General features: G+C 54.6%; 28 non-coding genes across 28 annotated transcripts; all 28 read left to right on the forward strand.

Annotated features, from left to right (window-relative positions):
- Positions 1–1227: 1227 nt before the first annotated feature.
- TRNAK-CUU (transfer RNA lysine (anticodon CUU)) lies at positions 1228–1300 on the forward strand. Its single transcript has one exon. It is a non-coding gene; the product is annotated as a tRNA-Lys (tRNA).
- A 667-nt stretch (positions 1301–1967) lies between these two features.
- Positions 1968–2041, forward strand: TRNAN-GUU (transfer RNA asparagine (anticodon GUU)). Its single transcript has one exon. It is a non-coding gene; the product is annotated as a tRNA-Asn (tRNA).
- A 73-nt stretch (positions 2042–2114) lies between these two features.
- TRNAN-GUU (transfer RNA asparagine (anticodon GUU)) lies at positions 2115–2188 on the forward strand. The gene has a single exon. It is a non-coding gene; the product is annotated as a tRNA-Asn (tRNA).
- A 73-nt stretch (positions 2189–2261) lies between these two features.
- TRNAN-GUU (transfer RNA asparagine (anticodon GUU)) lies at positions 2262–2335 on the forward strand. The gene has a single exon. It is a non-coding gene; the product is annotated as a tRNA-Asn (tRNA).
- A 1255-nt stretch (positions 2336–3590) lies between these two features.
- TRNAK-CUU (transfer RNA lysine (anticodon CUU)) lies at positions 3591–3663 on the forward strand. Its single transcript has one exon. It is a non-coding gene; the product is annotated as a tRNA-Lys (tRNA).
- A 74-nt stretch (positions 3664–3737) lies between these two features.
- On the forward strand, positions 3738–3811 carry TRNAN-GUU (transfer RNA asparagine (anticodon GUU)). The gene has a single exon. It is a non-coding gene; the product is annotated as a tRNA-Asn (tRNA).
- Positions 3812–3885: 74 nt separating this feature from the next.
- TRNAN-GUU (transfer RNA asparagine (anticodon GUU)) lies at positions 3886–3959 on the forward strand. The gene has a single exon. It is a non-coding gene; the product is annotated as a tRNA-Asn (tRNA).
- A 73-nt stretch (positions 3960–4032) lies between these two features.
- Positions 4033–4106, forward strand: TRNAN-GUU (transfer RNA asparagine (anticodon GUU)). Its single transcript has one exon. It is a non-coding gene; the product is annotated as a tRNA-Asn (tRNA).
- Positions 4107–4388: 282 nt separating this feature from the next.
- TRNAN-GUU (transfer RNA asparagine (anticodon GUU)) lies at positions 4389–4462 on the forward strand. The gene has a single exon. It is a non-coding gene; the product is annotated as a tRNA-Asn (tRNA).
- Positions 4463–5274: 812 nt separating this feature from the next.
- Positions 5275–5347, forward strand: TRNAK-CUU (transfer RNA lysine (anticodon CUU)). Its single transcript has one exon. It is a non-coding gene; the product is annotated as a tRNA-Lys (tRNA).
- A 222-nt stretch (positions 5348–5569) lies between these two features.
- TRNAN-GUU (transfer RNA asparagine (anticodon GUU)) lies at positions 5570–5643 on the forward strand. Its single transcript has one exon. It is a non-coding gene; the product is annotated as a tRNA-Asn (tRNA).
- Positions 5644–5716: 73 nt separating this feature from the next.
- On the forward strand, positions 5717–5790 carry TRNAN-GUU (transfer RNA asparagine (anticodon GUU)). Its single transcript has one exon. It is a non-coding gene; the product is annotated as a tRNA-Asn (tRNA).
- A 795-nt stretch (positions 5791–6585) lies between these two features.
- Positions 6586–6659, forward strand: TRNAN-GUU (transfer RNA asparagine (anticodon GUU)). Its single transcript has one exon. It is a non-coding gene; the product is annotated as a tRNA-Asn (tRNA).
- Positions 6660–6732: 73 nt separating this feature from the next.
- On the forward strand, positions 6733–6806 carry TRNAN-GUU (transfer RNA asparagine (anticodon GUU)). Its single transcript has one exon. It is a non-coding gene; the product is annotated as a tRNA-Asn (tRNA).
- Positions 6807–8033: 1227 nt separating this feature from the next.
- TRNAN-GUU (transfer RNA asparagine (anticodon GUU)) lies at positions 8034–8107 on the forward strand. The gene has a single exon. It is a non-coding gene; the product is annotated as a tRNA-Asn (tRNA).
- Positions 8108–9791: 1684 nt separating this feature from the next.
- Positions 9792–9864, forward strand: TRNAK-CUU (transfer RNA lysine (anticodon CUU)). Its single transcript has one exon. It is a non-coding gene; the product is annotated as a tRNA-Lys (tRNA).
- A 74-nt stretch (positions 9865–9938) lies between these two features.
- Positions 9939–10012, forward strand: TRNAN-GUU (transfer RNA asparagine (anticodon GUU)). The gene has a single exon. It is a non-coding gene; the product is annotated as a tRNA-Asn (tRNA).
- Positions 10013–10087: 75 nt separating this feature from the next.
- On the forward strand, positions 10088–10161 carry TRNAN-GUU (transfer RNA asparagine (anticodon GUU)). The gene has a single exon. It is a non-coding gene; the product is annotated as a tRNA-Asn (tRNA).
- Positions 10162–10234: 73 nt separating this feature from the next.
- Positions 10235–10308, forward strand: TRNAN-GUU (transfer RNA asparagine (anticodon GUU)). The gene has a single exon. It is a non-coding gene; the product is annotated as a tRNA-Asn (tRNA).
- A 73-nt stretch (positions 10309–10381) lies between these two features.
- Positions 10382–10455, forward strand: TRNAN-GUU (transfer RNA asparagine (anticodon GUU)). Its single transcript has one exon. It is a non-coding gene; the product is annotated as a tRNA-Asn (tRNA).
- A 289-nt stretch (positions 10456–10744) lies between these two features.
- Positions 10745–10818, forward strand: TRNAN-GUU (transfer RNA asparagine (anticodon GUU)). Its single transcript has one exon. It is a non-coding gene; the product is annotated as a tRNA-Asn (tRNA).
- A 142-nt stretch (positions 10819–10960) lies between these two features.
- Positions 10961–11034, forward strand: TRNAN-GUU (transfer RNA asparagine (anticodon GUU)). The gene has a single exon. It is a non-coding gene; the product is annotated as a tRNA-Asn (tRNA).
- Positions 11035–11107: 73 nt separating this feature from the next.
- TRNAN-GUU (transfer RNA asparagine (anticodon GUU)) lies at positions 11108–11181 on the forward strand. The gene has a single exon. It is a non-coding gene; the product is annotated as a tRNA-Asn (tRNA).
- A 282-nt stretch (positions 11182–11463) lies between these two features.
- TRNAN-GUU (transfer RNA asparagine (anticodon GUU)) lies at positions 11464–11537 on the forward strand. The gene has a single exon. It is a non-coding gene; the product is annotated as a tRNA-Asn (tRNA).
- A 222-nt stretch (positions 11538–11759) lies between these two features.
- Positions 11760–11833, forward strand: TRNAN-GUU (transfer RNA asparagine (anticodon GUU)). The gene has a single exon. It is a non-coding gene; the product is annotated as a tRNA-Asn (tRNA).
- A 74-nt stretch (positions 11834–11907) lies between these two features.
- On the forward strand, positions 11908–11981 carry TRNAN-GUU (transfer RNA asparagine (anticodon GUU)). The gene has a single exon. It is a non-coding gene; the product is annotated as a tRNA-Asn (tRNA).
- A 73-nt stretch (positions 11982–12054) lies between these two features.
- TRNAN-GUU (transfer RNA asparagine (anticodon GUU)) lies at positions 12055–12128 on the forward strand. Its single transcript has one exon. It is a non-coding gene; the product is annotated as a tRNA-Asn (tRNA).
- A 282-nt stretch (positions 12129–12410) lies between these two features.
- Positions 12411–12484, forward strand: TRNAN-GUU (transfer RNA asparagine (anticodon GUU)). Its single transcript has one exon. It is a non-coding gene; the product is annotated as a tRNA-Asn (tRNA).
- The last annotated feature ends 350 nt before the right edge of the window (positions 12485–12834 follow it).

The following is a 12834-nucleotide window of genomic DNA, read 5'->3' on the forward strand; positions in this document are numbered from 1 at the left end:
ATAGCTTTGGAGGAATGTTCTGACGGTCGTGAGAGTGCAGCACGACTGCCTGCGCGGCGCAATCGGCTAACGAGTTCGGCTCTTAACCGAAAGGTTGGAAGTTCGAGCCCTCCCGAGGGTGGTGTGTCGCATTTTTATCTTTGCGCTCATAGCTTTGGAGGAATGTTCTGACGGTCGTGAGAGTGCAGCACGACACCCTCCGCAGCGCAATCGGCTAACGAGTTCGGCTCTTAACCGAAAGCTTCGAAGTTCGAGCACTCCCGAGGGCGGTGTGTCGCATTTTTATCTTCGCGCTCATAGCTTTGGAGGAAATTTTGGACGGTCGTGAGAGCGCAGCGCGGCTGCCTCCGCGGCGCAATCGGTAACGAGTTCGGCTCTTAACTGAAAGGTTGGAGGTTCGAGGCCTCCCGGGGGCGGTGTGTCGCATTTTTATCTTTGCGCTCATAGCTCTGGAGGAATGTTTTGACGGTCTTGAGAGTGCAGCGCGGCTGCCTCCGCGGCGCAATCGGTAACGAGTTCGGCTCTTAACCGAAAGGTTGGAAGTTCGAGCCCTCCCGAAGGCGGTGTGTCGCATTTTTATCTTTGCGCTGATAGCTTTGGAGGAATGTTCTGACGGTCGTGAGAGTGCAGCACGACTGCCTGCGCGGCGCAATCGGCTAACGAGTTCGGCTCTTAACCGAAAGGTTGGAAGTTCGAGCCCTCCCGAGGGTGGTGTGTCGCATTTTTATGTTTGCGCTCATAGCTTTGGAGGAATGTTTTGACGGACGTGAGAGTGCAGCGCGGCTGCCTGCGCGGCGCAATCGGTAACGAATTCGGCTCTTAACCGAAAGGTTGGAGGTTCGAGGCCTCCCGGGGGCGGTGTGTCGCATTTTTATCTTTGCGTTCATAGCTTTGGAGGAATGTTTTGACGGTCGTGAGAGTGCAGCGTGGCTGCCTCCGCGGCGCAATCGGTAATGAGTTCGGCTCTTAACCGAAAGGTTGGAAGTTCGAGCCCTCCCGAGGGCGGTGTGTCGCATTTTTATCTTTGCACTGATAGCTTTGGAGGAATGTTCTGACGGTCGTGAGAGTGCAGCACGACTGCCTCTGCGGCGCAATCGGCTAACGTGTTCGGCTCTTAACCGAAAGGTTGGAAGTTCGAGCCCTCCCGAGGGCGGTGTGTCGCATTTTTATCTTTGCGCTCATAGCTTTGGAGGAATGTTTTGGCGGTCGTGAGAGTGCAGCGCGGCTGCCTCCGCGGCGCAATCGGTAACGAGTTCGGCTCTTAACTGAAAGGTTGGAGGTTCGAGCCCTCCCGGGGGCGGTGTGTCGCATTTTTTTCTTTGCACTGATAGCTTTGGAGGAATATTCTGACGGTCGTGAGAGTGCAGCACGACTGCCTCCGTGGCGGAATCGGCTAACGAGTTCGGCTCCTAACGGAAAGGTTGGAGGTTCGAGCCCTCCAGGGGGCGGTGTGTCGCTTTTTTTTTCTTTCCGCTGATAACTTTTGAGAAAAGTTTTCACGGTGGTGAGAGATCAGCACGACTGCCTCCGTTGCGCAATCGGCTAGTGCGTTCGGCTGTTAGCGGAAATGTTGGAAGTTCGAGACCTCCCGGGGGCGGTGTGTCGCTTTTTTTTCTTAACGCTGATGGCTTTCTAGAAAAGTTCTGACGGTGGTGAAAGAGGAGCACGACTGCCTCCGTGGCGCAATTAGCTAGCGCGTTCGGCTGTTAACCGAAAGGTTGCAGGTTCGAGCCTTCCTGGGGGCGCTGTAGTGGTCTCTTTTCTTTGCGTTGATAGCTTTGGAGGAATGTTCTGACGGTCGTGAGAGTGCAGTATGACTGCCTCCGCGGTGCAATCGGCTAACGAGTTCGGCTCTTAACCGAAAGGTTGGAGGTTCGAGCCCTCCTGGGGGCGGTGTGTCGCATTTTTTTCTTTGCGCTGATAGCTTTGGAGGATTGTTCTGACGGTGGTGAGAGAGCAGCACGACTGCCTCCGTGGCGCAATCGGCTAGCGCGTTCGGCTGTTAACCGAAAGGTTGGAGGTTCGAGCCCTCCATGGGGCGGTGTGTCGCTTTTTTTCTTTACGATGATAGCTTTTGAGAAAAGTTTTGACGGTGGTGAGAGATCAGCACGACTGCCTCCTTGGCGCAATCGGCTAGCGCGTTCGGCTGTTAACCGAAAGGTTGGAGGTTCGAGCCCTCCCGGGGGCGGTGTGTCGCTTTTTTTCTTTACGCTGATAGCTTTTGAGAAAAGTTCTGACGGTGGTAAAAGAGCAGCATGACTGCTTCCGTGGCGCAATCGGCTAGCGCGTTCGGCTGTTAACCGAAAGGTTGGACGTTCGAGGCCTCCCGGGGGCGGTGTGTCGCATTTTTATCTTTGCGCTCATAGCTTTGGAGGAATGTTCTGACGGTCGTGAGAGTGCAGCACGACACCGTCCGCAGCGCAATCGGCTAACGAGTTCGGCTCTTAACCGAAAGGTTGGAAGTTCGAGCCCTCCCGAAGGCGGTGTGTCGCATTTTTATCTTTGCGCTGATAGCTTTGGAGGAATGTTCTGACGGTCGTGAGAGTGCAGCACGACTGCCTCCGCGGCGCAATTGGTAACTAGTTCGGCTCTTAACCGAAAGTTTGTACGTTCGAGGCCTCCCGGGGTCGGTGTGTCGCATTTTTTTCTTTGCGCTGATAGCTTTGGAGGAATGTTCTGACGGTCGTGACAGTGCAGCACGACACCCTCCGCAGCGCAATTGGCTAACGAGTTCGGCTCTTAACCAAAAGGTTGGAAGTTCGAGCCCTCCCGAGGGCGGTGTTTCGAATTTTTATCTTTGCGTTCATAGCTTTGGAGGAATGTTTTGACGGTCGTGAGAGTGCAGCGCGGCTGCCTCCGCGGCGCAATCGGTAACGAGTTCGTCTCTTAACCGAAAGGTTGGAGGTTCGAGTCCTCCCAGTAGAGGTGTGTCGCATTTTTTTCTTTGCGCTGATAGCTTTGGAGGAATGTTCTGACGGTCGTGACAGTGCAGCACGACACCCTCCGCAGCGCAATTGGCTAACGAGTTCGGCTCTTAACCAAAAGGTTGGAAGTTCGAGCCCTCCCGAGGGCGGTTTGTCGCATTTTTATCTTCGCGCTCATAGCTTTGGAGGCATGTGCGGACGGTCGGGAGAGTGCAGCACGACTGCCTCCGCGGCGCAATCGGTAACGAGTTCGGCTCTAAACCGAAAGGTTGGACGTTTGAGGCCTCCCTGGGGGCGGTGTGTCGCATTTTTATCTTTGCGCTCATAGCTTTGGAGGAATGTTTTGACGGTAGTGAGAGTGCAGCGTGGCTGCCTCCGCGGCGCAATCGGTAACGAGTTCGGCTCTTAACCGAAAGGTTGGAAGTTCGAGCCCTCCCGAGGGCGGTGTGTCGCATTTTTATCTTTGCGCTGATAGCTTTGGAGGAATGTTCTGATGGTCGTGAGAGTGCAGCACGACTGCCTCCGCGGCGCAATCGGCTAACGTGTTCGGCTCTTAACCGAAAGGTTGGAAGTTCGAGCCCTCCCGAAGGCGGTGTGTCGCATTTTTATCTTTGCGTTCATAGCTTTGGAGGAATGTTTTGGCGGTCGTGAGAGTGCAGCGCGGCTGCCTCCGCGGCGCAATCGGTAACGAGTTCGGCTCTTAACCGAAAGGTTGGAGGTTCGAGCCCTCCCGGGGGCGGTGTGTCGCATTTTTTTCTTTGCGCTGATAGCTTTGGAGGAATGTTCTGACGGTCGTGAAAGAGCAGCACGACTGCCTCCGTGGCGCAATCGGCTAGCGCGTTCGGCTGTTAACCGAAAGTTTAGAGGTTCGAGCCCTCCTGGGGGCGGTGTGTCGCTTTTTTTTCTTTGCGGTGATAGCTTTTGAGAAAAGTTCTGACGGTGGTGAGAGAGCAGCACGACTGCCTCCGTGGCGCAATCGGCTAGCGCGTTCGGCTGTTAACCGAAAGGTTGGAGGTTCGAGCCCTCCCGAGGGCGGTGTGTCTCTTTTTTTCTTTACGCCGATAGCTTTTGGGAAAACTTCTGACGGTGGTGAGAGAGCAGCACGACTGCCTCCGTGGCGCCATCGGCTAGCGCATTCGGCTGTTAACCGAAAGGTTGGAGGTTCGAGCCCTCCTGGGGGCGGTGTGTCGCTTTTTTTCTTTACGCTGATAGCTTTTGAGAAAAGTTCTGACGGTGGTGAAAGAGCAGCACGACTGCCTCCGTGGCGCATTCGGCTAGCGCGTTCAGCTGCTAACCGAAAGTTTAGAGGTTCGAGCATTCCGGGGCGGTGTGTCGCTTTTTTCTCTTTGCGCTGATTGCTTTGGAGAAAAAGAGGTTCGAGCCCTCCTGAGGGCGGTGTGTCGCTTTTTTTACGCTGATAGCTTTTAAGAAAAGTTCTGACGGTGGTGAGAGATCAGCATGACTGCCTCCGTGGCGCAATCGGCTAGCGCGTTCGGCTGTTAACCGAAAGGTTGGACGTTCGAGGCCTCCCGGGGGCGGTGTGTCGCATTTTTATCTTTGCGCTCATAGCTTTGGAGGAATGTTTTGACGGTCGTGAGAGTGCAGCACAACTTCCTCCGCGGCGTATTCGGCTAACGAGTTCGGCTCTTAACCGAAAGGTTGGAGGTTCGAGCCCTCCCTGTGGCGGTGTGTCGCATTTTTTTCTTTGCGCTGATAGCTTTGGAGGAATGTTTTGACGGTCGTGAGAGTGCAGCACGACACCGTCCGCAGCGCAATCGGCTAACGAGTTCGGCTCTTAACCGAAAGGTTGGAAGTTCGAGCCCTCCCGAAGGCGGTGTGTCGCATTTTTATCTTTGCGCTGATAGCTTTGGAGGAATGTTCTGACGGTCGTGAGAGTGCAGCACGACTGCCTGCGCGGCGCAATCGGCTAACGAGTTCGGCTCTTAACCGAAAGGTTGGAAGTTCGAGCCCTCCCGAGGGTGGTGTGTCGCATTTTTATCTTTGCGCTCATAGCTTTGGAGGAATGTTTTGACGGACGTGAGAGTGCAGCGCGGCTGCCTGCGCGGCGCAATCAGTAACGAGTTCGGCTCTTAACCGAAAGGTTGGAGGTTCGAGGCCTCCCGGGGGCGGTGTGTCGAATTTTTATCTTTGCGTTCATAGCTTTGGAGGAATGTTTTGACGGTCGTGAGAGTGCAGCGCGGCTGCCTCCGCGGCGCAATCGGTAACGAGTTCGGCTCTTAACCGAAAGGTTGGAAGTTCGAGCCCTCCCGAAGGCGGTGTGTCGCATTTTTATCTTTGCGCTCATAGCTTTGGAGGAATGTTTTGGCGGTCGTGAGAGTGCAGCGCGGCTGCCTCCGCGGCGCAATCGGTAACGAGTTCGGCTCTTAACCGAAAGGTTGGAGGTTCGAGCCCTCCCGGGGGCGGTGTGTCGCATTTTTTTCTTTGCGCTGATAGCTTTGGAGGAATGTTCTGACGGTCGTGAAAGAGCAGCACGACTGCCTCCGTGGCGCAATCGGCTAGCGCGTTCGGCTGTTAACCGAAAGTTTAGAGGTTCGAGCCCTCCTGTGGGCGGTGTGTCGCTTTTTTTTCTTTGCGCTGATAGCTTTTGAGAAAAGTTCTGACGGTGGTGAGAGAGCAGCACGACTGCCTCCGTGGCGCAATCGGCTAGCGCGTTCGGCTGTTAACCGAAAGGTTGGAGGTTCGAGCCCTCCCGAGGGCGGTGTGTCTCTTTTTTTCTTTACGCTGATAGCTTTTGGGAAAACTTCTGACGGTGGGGAGAGAGCAGCACGACTGCCTCCGTGGCGCCATCGGCTAGCGCATTCGGCTGTTAACCGAAAGGTTGGAGGTTCGAGCCCTCCTGGGGGCGGTGTGTCGCTTTTTTTCTTTACGCTGATAGCTTTTGAGAAAAGTTCTGACGGTGGTGAAAGAGCAGCACGACTGCCTCCGTGGCGCATTCGGCTAGCGCGTTCGGCTGTTAACCGAAAGTTTAGAGGTTCGAGCATTCCGGGCCGGTGTGTCGCTTTTTTCTCTTTGCGCTGATAGCTTTGGAGAAAAAGAGGTTCGAGCCCTCCTGGGGGCGGTGTGTCGCTTTTTTTTTTACGCTGATAGCTTTTGAGAAAAGTTCTGACGGTGGTGAGAGAGCAGCACGACTGCATCCGTGGCGCTATCGGCTAGCGCGTTCGGCTGTTAACCGAAAGGTTGAAGGTTCGAGCCCTCCCGGGGGCGATGTGTTGCTTTTTTTCTTTACGCTGATAGCTTTTGAGAAAAGTTCTGACGGTGGTGAGAGAGCAGCACGACTGCCTCCATGGCGCAATTGGCTAGCGCGTTCGGCTGTTAACCGAAAGTTTAGAGGTTCGAGCCCTCCCGAGGGTGGTGTGACGCTTTTTTCTCTTTGCGCTGATAGCTTTGGAGAAAAAGAGGTTCGAGCCCTCCTGGGGGCGGTGTGTCGCTTTTTTTTTCTTTGCGCTGATAGTTTTGAGAAAAGTTCTGACGGTGGTGAAAGAGCAGCACGGCTGCCTCCGTGGCGCAATAAGCTAGCGCGGTCGGCTGTTAACCGAATGGTTGGAGGTTCGAGCCCTCCAGAGGGCGGTGTGTCTCTTTTTTTCTTTACGCTGATAGCTTTTGAGAAAAGTTCTGACGGTGGTGAGAGAGCAGCACGACTGCCTCCGTGGCGCAATTGGCTAGCGCGTTCGGCTGTTAACCGAAAGTTTAGAGGTTCGAGCCCTCCCGAGGGCGGTGTGTCTCTTTTTTTCTTTACGCTGATAGCTTTTGGGAAAACTTCTGACGGTGGGGAGAGAGCAGCACGACTGCCTCCGTGGCGCCATCGGCTAGCGCATTCGGCTGTTAACCGAAAGGTTGGAGGTTCGAGCCCTCCTGGGGGCGGTGTGTCGCTTTTTTTCTTTACGCTGATAGCTTTTGAGAAAAGTTCTGACGGTGGTGAAAGAGCAGCACGACTGCCTCCGTGGCGCATTCGGCTAGCGCGTTCGGCTGTTAACCGAAAGTTTAGAGGTTCGAGCATTCCGGGCCGGTGTGTCGCTTTTTTCTCTTTGCGCTGATAGCTTTGGAGAAAAAGAGGTTCGAGCCCTCCTGGGGGCGGTGTGTCGCTTTTTTTTTTACGCTGATAGCTTTTGAGAAAAGTTCTGACGGTGGTGAGAGAGCAGCACGACTGCATCCGTGGCGCTATCGGCTAGCGCGTTCGGCTGTTAACCGAAAGGTTGAAGGTTCGAGCCCTCCCGGGGGCGATGTGTTGCTTTTTTTCTTTACGCTGATAGCTTTTGAGAAAAGTTCTGACGGTGGTGAGAGAGCAGCACGACTGCCTCCATGGCGCAATTGGCTAGCGCGTTCGGCTGTTAACCGAAAGTTTAGAGGTTCGAGCCCTCCCGAGGGTGGTGTGACGCTTTTTTCTCTTTGCGCTGATAGCTTTGGAGAAAAAGAGGTTCGAGCCCTCCTGGGGGCGGTGTGTCGCTTTTTTTTTCTTTGCGCTGATAGTTTTGAGAAAAGTTCTGACGGTGGTGAAAGAGCAGCACGGCTGCCTCCGTGGCGCAATAAGCTAGCGCGGTCGGCTGTTAACCGAATGGTTGGAGGTTCGAGCCCTCCAGAGGGCGGTGTGTCTCTTTTTTTCTTTACGCTGATAGCTTTTGAGAAAAGTTCTGACGGTGGTGAGAGAGCAGCACGACTGCCTCCGTGGCGCAATTGGCTAGCGCGTTCGGCTGTTAACCGAAAGTTTAGAGGTTCGAGCCCTCCCGAGGGTGGTGTGTCGCTTTTTTCTCTTTGCGCTGATAGCTTTGGAGAAAAAGAGGTTCGAGCCCTCCAGGGGGCGGTGTGTCGCTTTTTTTTCTTTGCGCTGATAGCTTTTGAGAAAAGTTCTGACGGTGGTGAGAGAGCAGCACGGCTGCCTCCGTGGCGCAATTGGCTAGCGCGTTCGGCTGTTAACCGAAAGTTTAGAGGTTCGAGCCCTCCCGAGGGTGGTGTGTCGCTTTTTTCTCTTTGCGCTGATAGCTTTGGAGAAAAAGAGGTTCGAGCCCTCCAGGGGGCGGTGTGTCGCTTTTTTTTCTTTGCGCTGATAGCTTTTGAGAAAAGTTCTGACGGTGGTGAGAGAGCAGCACGGCTGCCTCCGTGGCGCAATTGGCTAGCGCGTTCGGCTGTTAACCGAAAGTTTAGAGGTTCGAGCCCTCCCGAGGGTGGTGTGTCGCTTTTTTCTCTTTGCGCTGATAGCTTTGGAGAAAAAGAGGTTCGAGCCCTCCTGGGGGCGGTGTGTCGCTTTTTTTTTCTTTGCGCTGATAGCTTTTGAGAAAAGTTCTGACGGTGGTGAGAGAGCAGCACGACTGCCTCCGTGGTGCCATCGGCTAGCGCGTTCGCTTGTTAACCGAAAGGTTGGAGGTTCAAGCCCTCCCGGGGGCGGTGTGTCACTTTTTTCTCTTTGCGCTGATAGCTTTGGAGAAAAAGAGGTTCTAGCCCTCCAGGGGGCGGTGTGTCGCTTTTTTTACGCTGATAGCTTTTAAGAAAAGTTCTGACGGTGGTGAGAGATCAGCACGACTGCCTCCGTGGCGCAATCGGCTAGCACGTTCGGCTGTTAACCGAAAGGTTGGACGTTCGAGGCCTCCCGGGGGCGGTGTGTCGCATTTTTATCTTTGCGCTCATAGCTTTGGAGGAATGTTTTGACGGTCGTGAGAGTGCAGCACAACTTCCTCCGCGGCGTATTCGGCTAACGAGTTCGGCTCTTAACCGAAAGGTTGGAGGTTCGAGCCCTCCCAGTGGCGGTGTGTCGCATTTTTTTCTTTGCGCTGATAGCTTTGGAGGAATGTTCTGACGGTCGTGAGAGTGCAGCACAACACCGTCCGCAGCGCAATCGGCTAACGAGTTCGGCTCTTAACCGAAAGGTTGGAAGTTCGAGCCCTCCCGAAGGCGGTGTGTCGCATTTTTATCTTTGCGCTGATAGCTTTGGAGGAATGTTCTGACGGTCGTGAGAGTGCACCACGACTGCCTGCGCGGCGCAATCGGCTAACGAGTTCGGCTCTTAACCGAAAGGTTGGAAGTTCGAGCCTTCCCGAGGGTGGTGTGTCGCATTTTTATCTTTGCGCTCATAGCTTTGGAGGAATGTTTTGACGGACGTGAGAGTGCAGCGCGGCTGCCTGCGCGGCGCAATCGGTAACGAGTTCGTCTCTTAACCGAAAGGTTGGAGGTTCGAGCCCTCCCAGTAGAGGTGTGTCGCATTTTTTTCTTTGCGCTGATAGCTTTGGAGGAATGTTCTGACGGTCGTGACAGTGCAGCACGACACCCTCCGCAGCGCAATTGGCTAACGAGTTCGGCTCTCAACCAAAAGGTTGGAAGTTCGAGCCCTCCCGAGGACGGTGTGACGCATTTTTATCTTTGCGCTCATAGCTTTGGAGGCATGTGCGGACGGTCGGGAGAGTGCAGCACGACTGCCTCCGCGGCGCAATCGGTAACGAGTTCGGCTCTAAACCGAAAGGTTGGACGTTCGAGGCCTCCCTGGGGGCGGTGTGTCGCATTTTTATCTTTGCGCTCATAGCTTTGGAGGAATGTTCTGACGGTAGTGAGAGTGCAGCGTGGCTGCCTCCGCGGCGCAATCGGTAACGAGTTCGGCTCTTAACCGAAAGGTTGGAAGTTCGAGCCCTCCCGAGGGCGGTGTGTCGCATTTTTATCTTTGCGCTGATAGCTTTGGAGGAATGTTCTGATGGTCGTGAGAGTGCAGCACGACTGCCTCCGCGGCGCAATCGGCTAACGTGTTCGGCTCTTAACCGAAAGGTTGGAAGTTCGAGCCCTCCCGAAGGCGGTGTGTCGCATTTTTATCTTTGCGCTCATAGCTTTGGAGGAATGTTTTGGCGGTCGTGAGAGTGCAGCGCGGCTGCCTCCGCGGCGCAATCGGTAACGAGTTCGGCTCTTAACCGAAAGGTTGGAGGTTCGAGCCCTCCCGGGGGCAGTGTGTCGCATTTTTTTCTTTGCGCTGATAGCTTTGGAGGAATGTTCTGACGGTCGTGAAAGAGCAGCACGACTGCCTCCGTGGCGCAATCGGCTAGCGCGTTCGGCTGTTAACCGAAAGTTTAGAGGTTCGAGCCCTCCTGGGGGCGGTGTGTCGCTTTTTTTTTCTTTGCGCTGATAGCTTTTGAGAAAAGTTCTGACGGTGGTGAGAGAGCAGCACGACTGCCTCCGTGGCGCAATCGGCTAGCGCGTTCAGCTGTTAACCGAAAGGTTGGAGGTTCGAGCCCTCCCGAGGGCGGTGTGTCTCTTTTTTTCTTTACGCTGATAGCTTTTGGGAAAACTTCTGACGGTGGGGAGAGAGCAGCACGACTGCCTCCGTGGCGCCATCGGCTAGCGCATTCGGCTGTTAACCGAAAGGTTGGAGGTTCGAGCCCTCCTGGGGGCGGTGTGTCCCTTTTTTTCTTTACGCTGATAGCTTTTGAGAAAAGTTCTGACGGTGGTGAAAGAGCAGCACGACTGCCTCCGTGGCGCAATTGGCTAGCGCGTTCGGCTGTTAACCGAAAGTTTAGAGGTTCGAGCCCTCCCGAGGGTGGTGTGTCGCTTTTTTCTCTTTGCGCTGATAGCTTTGGAGAAAAAGAGGTTCGAGCCCTCCTGGGGGCGGTGTGTCGCTTTTTTTTTCTTTGCGCTGATAGTTTTGAAAAAAGTTCTGACGGTGGTGAAAGAGCAGCACGGCTGCCTCCGTGGCGCAATAAGCTAGCGCGGTCGGCTGTTAACCGAATGGTTGGAGGTTCGAGCCCTCCAGAGGGCGGTGTGTCTCTTTTTTTCTTTACGCTGATAGCTTTTGAGAAAAGTTCTGACGGTGGTGAGAGAGCAGCACGACTGCCTCCGTGGCGCAATTGGCTAGCGCGTTCGGCTGTTAACCGAAAGTTTAGAGGTTCGAGCCCTCCCGAGGGTGGTGTGTCGCTTTTTTCTCTTTGCGCTGATAGCTTTGGAGAAAAAGAGGTTCGAGCCCTCCAGGGGGCGGTGTGTCGCTTTTTTTTCTTTGCGGTGATAGCTTTTGAGAAAAGTTCTGACGGTGGTGAGAGAGCAGCACGACTGCCTCCGTGGCGCAATCGGCTAGCGCGTTCGGCTGTTAACCGAAAGGTTGGAGGTTCGAGCCCTCCCGAGGGCGGTGTGTCTCTTTTTTTCTTTACGCCGATAGCTTTTGGGAAAACTTCTGACGGTGGTGAGAGAGCAGCACGACTGCCTCCGTGGCGCCATCGGCTAGCGCATTCGGCTGTTAACCGAAAGGTTGGAGGTTCGAGCCCTCCTGGGGGCGGTGTGTCGCTTTTTTTCTTTACGCTGATAGCTTTTGAGAAAAGTTCTGACGGTGGTGAAAGAGCAGCACGACTGCCTCCGTGGCGCATTCGGCTAGCGCGTTCAGCTGCTAACCGAAAGTTTAGAGGTTCGAGCATTCCGGGGCGGTGTGTCGCTTTTTTCTCTTTGCGCTGATTGCTTTGGAGAAAAAGAGGTTCGAGCCCTCCTGAGGGCGGTGTGTCGCTTTTTTTACGCTGATAGCTTTTAAGAAAAGTTCTGACGGTGGTGAGAGATCAGCATGACTGCCTCCGTGGCGCAATCGGCTAGCGCGTTCGGCTGTTAACCGAAAGGTTGGACGTTCGAGGCCTCCCGGGGGCGGTGTGTCGCATTTTTATCTTTGCGCTCATAGCTTTGGAGGAATGTTTTGACGGTCGTGAGAGTGCAGCACAACTTCCTCCGCGGCGTATTCGGCTAACGAGTTCGGCTCTTAACCGAAAGGTTGGAGGTTCGAGCCCTCCCGGGGGCGGTGTGTCGCATTTTTTTCTTTGCGCTGATAGCTTTGGAGGAATGTTCTGACGGTCGTGAAAGAGCAGCACGACTGCCTCCGTGGCGCAATCGGCTAGCGCGTTCGGCTGTTAACCGAAAGTTTAGAGGTTCGAGCCCTCCTGGGGGCGGTGTGTCGCTTTTTTTTCTTTGCGGTGATAGCTTTTGAGAAAAGTTCTGACGGTGGTGAGAGAGCAGCACGACTGCCTCCGTGGCGCAATCGGCTAGCGCGTTCGGCTGTTAACCGAAAGGTTGGAGGTTCGAGCCCTCCCGAGGGCGGTGTGTCTCTTTTTTTCTTTACGCCGATAGCTTTTGGGAAAACTTCTGACGGTGGTGAGAGAGCAGCACGACTGCCTCCGTGGCGCCATCGGCTAGCGCATTCGGCTGTTAACCGAAAGGTTGGAGGTTCGAGCCCTCCTGGGGGCGGTGTGTCGCTTTTTTTCTTTACGCTGATAGCTTTTGAGAAAAGTTCTGACGGTGGTGAAAGAGCAGCACGACTGCCTCCGTGGCGCATTCGGCTAGCGCGTTCAGCTGCTAACCGAAAGTTTAGAGGTTCGAGCATTCCGGGGCGGTGTGTCGCTTTTTTCTCTTTGCGCTGATTGCTTTGGAGAAAAAGAGGTTCGAGCCCTCCTGAGGGCGGTGTGTCGCTTTTTTTACGCTGATAGCTTTTAAGAAAAGTTCTGACGGTGGTGAGAGATCAGCATGACTGCCTCCGTGGCGCAATCGGCTAGCGCGTTCGGCTGTTAACCGAAAGGTTGGACGTTCGAGGCCTCCCGGGGGCGGTGTGTCGCATTTTTATCTTTGCGCTCATAGCTTTGGAGGAATGTTTTGACGGTCGTGAGAGTGCAGCACAACTTCCTCCGCGGCGTATTCGGCTAACGAGTTCGGCTCTTAACCGAAAGGTTGGAGGTTCGAGCCCTCCCTGTGGCGGTGTGTCGCATTTTTTTCTTTGCGCTGATAGCTTTGGAGGAATGTTTTGACGGTCGTGAGAGTGCAGCACGACACCGTCCGCAGCGCAATCGGCTAACGAGTTCGGCTCTTAACCGAAAGGTTGGAAGTTCGAGCCCTCCCGAAGGCGGTGTGTCGCATTTTTATCTTTGCGCTGATAGCTTTGGAGGAATGTTCTGACGGT

The sequence above is a fragment of the Rhipicephalus microplus genome, unplaced genomic scaffold (genome assembly GCF_043290135.1).
Source record: "Rhipicephalus microplus isolate Deutch F79 unplaced genomic scaffold, USDA_Rmic scaffold_297, whole genome shotgun sequence".
Classification (NCBI taxonomy): domain Eukaryota; kingdom Metazoa; phylum Arthropoda; class Arachnida; order Ixodida; family Ixodidae; genus Rhipicephalus; species Rhipicephalus microplus.